Below are 7,273 nucleotides of genomic sequence, written 5' to 3'. Positions count from 1 at the left end.
CTGTGAGGGAATTTAGGTAGGAGAGCTGAGGGGTCATTACCCATCCTCCTGGCCATTTCTATCCAGCATTCAACTACACCTGAAGGCAAAAATGTCTACAGCGAGCACGGGGAGTGAATTCAGGAATCTCGCTAGCACAGGGAACACCCGCAGCCCTCTTCCCCGAGGGTGGAGGGATCCACCAGGGTCCTATCATATGACTGGGAAAATAATTCATATATTACTTGCAACTAAACCCTGAAAAACATCTTTCAGGAGGATGAAGCAACCAAATATTTTCTGAGCTGACTGAGGTGGACTGTTCAATGTTGACGATTAAAAACAGTTGTTACCTGTTCCAAAAATCTTAAATCTATGCTTATAACAAGTAAAGCAAAGGACCTGATTTAGACTTTTAATGGGAATGAATCCAATTTGTAGAGAATAATCTCAAATGTAGAGTTCATTGAGCAGGACAAATTTCCCATGTTTATATCAAGGGATTTTGCAATTTCTTCCATGAGGAATCCCTTTCCCCAAAATCTCACAATAATCCTTGTTCTTGGTCCCTTGTATAATCAAACATACAAGGCACCCCTCCACGTTCTCAGTCTTGAACAGCACATATTCCTAATGAGTCAATGATTATCTATAACCTTACTTTTTGTGGGTGGTTGCCAATTTTTAGAGGCCGACCCACATAGGAACCTCTACAACCAAGCCATGTAACTACTTTTTGAGAGCAGAAAATCCACCATATTGCTGAAATGCACTTTGCACATTGTCAGCTTTGCCAATCCTGAGTCTTTAAATTAGAATCAGTCATTTCCATGTCTCAGTAAAAAAGGTGCATCCTAAAACTGAACGTATGTGTGAAAAATGCTTTAATTCAGGATCAAACATATATAATTAATAAAAGTTGGTCATGTGCGTATTTATTTTTAATTTTATTTATTTGTTTTTCTTAAGCAGCGTGGGCACTATCTGAGCCCTTTACACAAGAACAGTTATCAGGCATAAACTCTTAAGCTTCCTTGTGCTACTCAGTACTAAGGTTTCAGGATGGAAAGGTTCAGTCAAGCAGGATAGACAGTTTGCATAATAGTTCAATGGCCCACAAGCAGGCCAAACATTGCAGGATGTATAGTCTTCCCCTTCACTAAGCAGAAGATACCTTTTGCCATGGCACTGCTAGCAGTTCTAATCAGACTCATCAACCATCTAATATGTCGACAACATGGAATTCCCAGTCAGGGTCCAGCAAATTCACCCCCATCTCTGCAGTTGCAGGCCATCTGGTCAACATCTGTTAAGTATGTGATAACGTTTTCAGCCTACTCTGTTGAACTGAGGTTTGTTGCCTTCATTTATAGTGTCTGTCACGAGAGGGAAGCAGTGGCATAACAGAGGCCCCAGCAGCCTCTGCAGTGCTGGGGGCGCCCAAACTGACCTGAGAGCTCCTGATTAAGACCGGAGTGGAGACCCTTTATGTACCTTGCAGGGGGGAGGGGGCTCAAATTTCCTTGCGCCACTGGCTGGAAGCTATTTTTACTTCCAACATTCCCACTGCCACTGAGGTTATACTGTAATGTTAATGGAAGCCTTCTAGATACTGAAGCAATGTCGGGGCAGAACATGGTGTCCTCCAGGGGATCTAAAGATCTACCCCTGGAGCTTGACCCCCTAGTGATGAAGGATATCTCTTCACTTCCTGCTCGCCTGATCATTATCTGCTCGAATGTCAATGGTAATATCCGTCACCTAGTTCTAAACCAGTCCACAGCAATAAGCCACACATCACCAACTGAAAAGGCAGAGAATAACTGAAGAGATCTGCCACATACCCCATGTCTATGGAGGACTCCAATTAAGTACAACACTGCAGGTCCTGACTAGCAACATACTACAGCCACTTCTTGGTATCTCCCACTCACAATCAGATTTGGGATACTATTAACAAAGTCTATTCCAGCACATCTCTCCCTACCACTTCTCCCTTAAAACTATGCCTGCTTAGGATTATACACTTTAAAAAAAAATTCTCAGAATGGACAACCCAGTACCTTAACCAGCTAAGTGGACTATGAACTTAAGAAACACCAAATATGGACTTTCAGAGCTGCTTAAAGCTGCCAGCTTACTGAAAACCATAAACTACGCTCCTGTCTCTCCTACTTCATCATCCATCACACTGCTATGCACTGTGTCCCATAATACGGTAACTGCACCTTGGTGGTTCTCACGCACAACATGGAAACAATTCCCACATATGATCAAAACAAAGACAACACACTTCCAACCAAATACCCTACCTGGTGTAGAGTGAAACCCATGCTTTAGCGCTCCACATAGGGATAGTAGGTGCTTTATAAATGTTGCAATACAACACAATACAGTGTAATGAATGTCAGCATTGTATTGATCCTTGGAGGAAATATAGGATGGGCCAGCCCTGGGAGCACCAGGTCCCCTGCTCCTGAGGTGTGCTTTCCAATGTCACCATGACGCATGAAGGAGTAAGCCTACAACTGTTGAACATCAGGGAACTCCATTCTTGGGAGTCATGCATGCTCACTAGCAGCAAGTGGCTGAAAGGAGGTGATTTATTCTCAAGAAGGAGATCCACAGGGCAACAAGCCTCTGCCCAACACCGCATGCTGAGAGTGCTTGGGTGCCCTTGTAAAGAACCCTTGATGCTGAAGCCTTTGCAACCTTCCCTGGAAGCTGTCTACAGGCAGGTGAATGGGGAGAAGAGCAGAAGTCATTGATTGTAGCAAGACTCCAGAGCTCCATAGAGACACTCCAGCCATGACTCCATCGCCTAATTGTGAACAATGAATACAGTGCCCAATACCTTCAAACACTGGTGCAAATTAAGCCCTGCTTAGAAGTTGTTCTGCCATTGAATCATGGATGACAAAGATTGTCATGAAACTCAACAGAAACAAAACTTGCTGCACTTGTCATCCCCACTAAGTGCACCTTTTACTTCTCACCTGCACCAGCCTGACTCTCATCCTGGTCAGTCCGTCACCACCTGCACCAGGTTCAGCCCGGTCCATCGCACCTCGGAAGGTTCAGCATGTTGTCACCACATTATATACCACGAATATACGCACAAGTTCATGCTACAGTAATCATGTATCGAAGTTGCAGCGCTCATGTGGCTATTGGCTATGTTGAGTGTGTGGGCATGCTAATAGGGTATAATCTGCTGCATGGCCAAACTGATAAGGTCCCAAAGGCGAGACCTATTGGCTATGCCAATGCTTGTTACAGTTGTTGAGGATTAAGAGAATTTCATCAACCGAAGCCCTGACTGTGGCTATGGAGTGTCAAATCAAAGATTTTGAGCATAGGGGTATCCTTCAATAACTTTGGCTGAGGCTGTGAAAAGAATTTCTACTATGTAAAGACGGGATTTACTTGCAAAACATACCAAGACATCACAAAATCGCATGGTGTTTACGTCAAAGTATTCCACTAAATCAGCAGCCATCAAAAGGATTATAAGGTCCAGATGAGAATTGCTGCAGTCAGAACCTGAATTTAAAGGGTTATTTGAACAGCAACCACTGTTTGTGCATACCAGGAGCCGCAATTTGAAAGACATGTTAAAATGACCGAAAATTACCATCAAGACCACAGAATCTGGTATGCACAGATGATCTAACTGCGTCAACTGCAACAACGTCATGGTAGGGAATACTATCAGAGCTATCAAGTAGGTTACTTGCATTCATTCTGTAGCCCTGGTGAGAGGCATGTATCCTTTGGCCACACTTTTCGTTTACCTGTTGCACTCTCTTTCATTGGCAGGCTCTCCACGAATTAGCACAGTGGTGTTGTCTGTTCATTTTTCGCTGGTTGGTAAACAGTCACACATATGAGTTTTAAAAATATTTTTTCACTATTGCCATGTTTATGCACGTTTTTGGTGCACCAGCACCCTTCCCTGTATATATTACAAGAATATTATTGCGCTATATTAAGAGTGTTCATTATTATTTCTTTCAGAGGCCCCTGAAGCAGGGATGAGATGATACCGAGATGCATTGGGCTATGTTAATCGTTGGATGGGCAACAACTTACTTTACAGCATGATACTAGTGTTATATGCATTTTTGTTATATTGTGTTTAAAGCATTTATGTACAAGTATAATTTCAAAAGAATTGTGGCAGCCAAATAAAGGCTAAAGCTCAACCGCATGATCGTTTAATTGTGGTGAACCTTTGTATAGACAGGTCATTTGAGTTTTTGGTAATGTGAATAGCTCTCATAATTGCTCTGCCCCCAGATTGCGGGTGAACAGTCACTCGCAGACATTTCTTATTTGAAGGGGCAGGCAATCTCTCTCTGGTGTGCACGCACACGAACTTAGTGAGTTTAACTTATTGCTATTAAGGTATACACATAGAGGAGTGCGCTAACAGTCATTTAGTTCTCTCTTGAAATACCCATATCTGTAAAATATAAACATAATCAAAATAAAATGCACTGTCAGGGCCACACTGTTGTCCAGTAGTAAGCTTGTATATTGTCAGCACAAACGGGTCCTCTAGGAACTCGGGCATTTTGCACCAGCTCCACGGTAGTTGCCTGGCTGGCCTTGATCAGTCCAGAAGTAGTTGCCTGTATTTGGAGCTGCAGTGCCTACAGAGGGGCGTAGCCAGCAGCAGAGCTGCTAAGTCAGACAAATGGAATGCGCTCTCAGATGTCGACGAGGGTTAAGCTCACCCTGCAGCACAGGGCACTACCATTGGACGGCAACAGTATAAAGCACGGTGCTTATTAGCTGCCCCTTCAAAGCGTCACACATCAATAAGACAACCTAAACAGCGACTAAAAAACTCAAAGTGAATGTGGAGAAATGAGGCTATCGCCTCGGTATCCAAAAACTCACCACTGTCAGATGGAATCTGACAGACGAAAACAAGACACACGGATTGAACTGCCCCTTCAAAGGCACCATAACCAGGCTCGTAGCACTGTAACAGACATTTTAATTTGCACTAGCAAAACAGCATAAAAAAAATACACACGCAAGAGCGGGAGAAGGGTGATTAGGGGACAGGACTGGACAAGAAACAAGATAAGGACAAGCTCTGCGAGGTGACCAGCAGCAGCCTCCATGGGTCGCCACCCCGCGCGATGTTACACATACTGCAAAAACAAGCCCTACCCCAAATCCAGTTTCTGCAGGGGTGTTCCCGATCCCCAGATTAGGATTTTCGATTTGGGCAGAAAGAAGGCAAAGGTGGATGAGTTCCCACTATGCGGCCATATGTTGTCTGATGAATGTGAACAGCTGTCCTCTGAAGCACTGGAAGCTGCCCGTATTTGTTGCAACAAGTACATGGTGAAGAGCTGTGTTAAGGATGGCTTCCACATCAAAGTGCGCCTGCATCCGTTCCACATCATCCGCATCAACAAAATGTTGCCCTTTGCCGGTGCTGATAGACTTCAGACCGGAATGCGTGGAGCCTTTGGCAAACGCCAGGGCACTGTAGCCCGTGTGAACATGAGCAGGTGATCATGTCTGTCCGCACCAAGGCTTCCAACAAGGAACATGTGATTGAAGCTCTGCGTAGAGCCAAGTTCAAGTTCCCCAGGTGCCAAAAGATTCACATCTCAAAGAAATGGAGTTTCACCAAATTCAAAGCGGATGAGTTTGAGAGCATGTGTGCAGAGAAGCGCATTGTGGCCGATGGCTGTGGTGTGAAGTACATCCCCACCAAGGGCCCCTTGAACAGATGGCATGCACATCATTCTGCCTAAATGTGGAGAGGGTGAGAGAGGGTGCCATCGGCTGAGCTAGTTTTGCTCGCAAAGCAAAACAAGCACCATTCCCCTCAGAAAAAAGCCCCAAACAAGTATTTATCCTACCAAAAGAAGCCCAAAATATGTCTAACCATCAAATATCACAAAACATTTTGAAAATAATTTAAAATGAAAATACAAATGTAACATTCTCAGGAGAAAAAGCTGCAGGGTGGTTCCTCTGCTGTAAGGGTTGAGGTGGAAGAGCAGGAGGGGACGGGAGGGATGATGTTATGAAATAAAGTATTGAATTTGAACATGCATCCACAGTTTAACAAGAGCAGGAAAGAAATATTAAAAATAGTCGCCTGAACAACAGATAAAGAACCAAAGCGTAATTAGGCCCCTTCTCCCTGAACAGAAAGACAACAAGCATTGGCATAGCCAATAGGTCTCGCCTTTGGGACCTTATAAGTGTTTAGCCATGCAACAGTTGATGTTGTTGCACCAAGGATATTGTACTGCATAACTAAATACTTATAAGGTCCCAAAGGCAAGACCTATTGGCTAAGCCAATGCTTGTTTTTGTACATGCACTCTGCCGGAAGCATCATTGTGTGAGAACCTGGAAAGCAGAAGCAACAGGTGCGCGTCAGATATTGCCGCCCATAAGACCTGTAAGGGGGGGGGGGCGGGAAAACTGTACTGCCACACCTGATTCACAGTGAATATAAGCAATGCCCTCGCCTTTATTTTATTCATCTGATGTGCAGCTTGTGAGGTTACAACATTAAGGCCACTTTATCAGCTGAAGTTTCATTTTTGTGAGACACGTCTGTGGACGAAAGTGTTTTTTTAAAAAAAAATAAGAGCCAGCACTTGACTGACACCAGACTTTATCATACACCGTTAAAAAAGCTATAGGCTGGCGAAGTAGTCAGTCAAAGCCGAGCTTTGGTGGACTCCTGGTGCTTACCTGTGTATTTGTCACCAAAAGACCTATGATACAAGAAAATGAATCACTAACCACAGACAGTACTTTGTTAATGGCTCCTGGACCACAATGCACGTGCTACCAATTATTTGCTTGTATCCTGCCTATAGAAAATACATCTTTTTTAGCTTACCATTACTTGAAATTTGCAATTCACATGAGTGAATTGATTCTTGTGATTTAAGTGAAATAATTAACGGGGTCGACACCAACTAATGGATTATGGGCTTTGAAAGAGCTCTTGTTTGGAGAATAATAGTAACAAAATATATAATCTATATATGCAATTTGTCTACAGTATGGCCTACCAGGTTGGCCGCACTAGTCATGAGGCACAGCCACGTGCCTAGAGATAAACAGATGCTGCTTATGTATGGAGAATGACTAACGAAGTTAAAAATAACTTTGAAAAAGAAACAAGAAAAATATTTTAAGACAAAATACCAAGCGAAGTATTTGAAAAAGAAGAACTTATCACTCTCCTTTTTCATACTTTATTGAATCTCTGTATTGCATGTCAATTTTTGTTGTCTAGTGT

At 43.4% G+C, this 7,273-nt stretch overlaps 1 pseudogene; it reads left to right on the top strand.

The window, feature by feature from the left end:
- The first annotated feature begins 5,094 nt into the window (after positions 1 to 5,094).
- Positions 5,095 to 5,759, top strand: LOC146832811 (large ribosomal subunit protein uL16-like; annotated as a pseudogene).
- The last annotated feature ends 1,514 nt before the right edge of the window (positions 5,760 to 7,273 follow it).

This window comes from Triturus cristatus, chromosome 4_2 (assembly GCF_964204655.1).
Source record: "Triturus cristatus chromosome 4_2, aTriCri1.1, whole genome shotgun sequence".
NCBI lineage: Eukaryota > Metazoa > Chordata > Amphibia > Caudata > Salamandridae > Triturus > Triturus cristatus.
The sequence above is the reverse complement of the archived record's forward strand: the minus strand, read 5'-3'. Positions and strand labels throughout refer to the sequence as shown.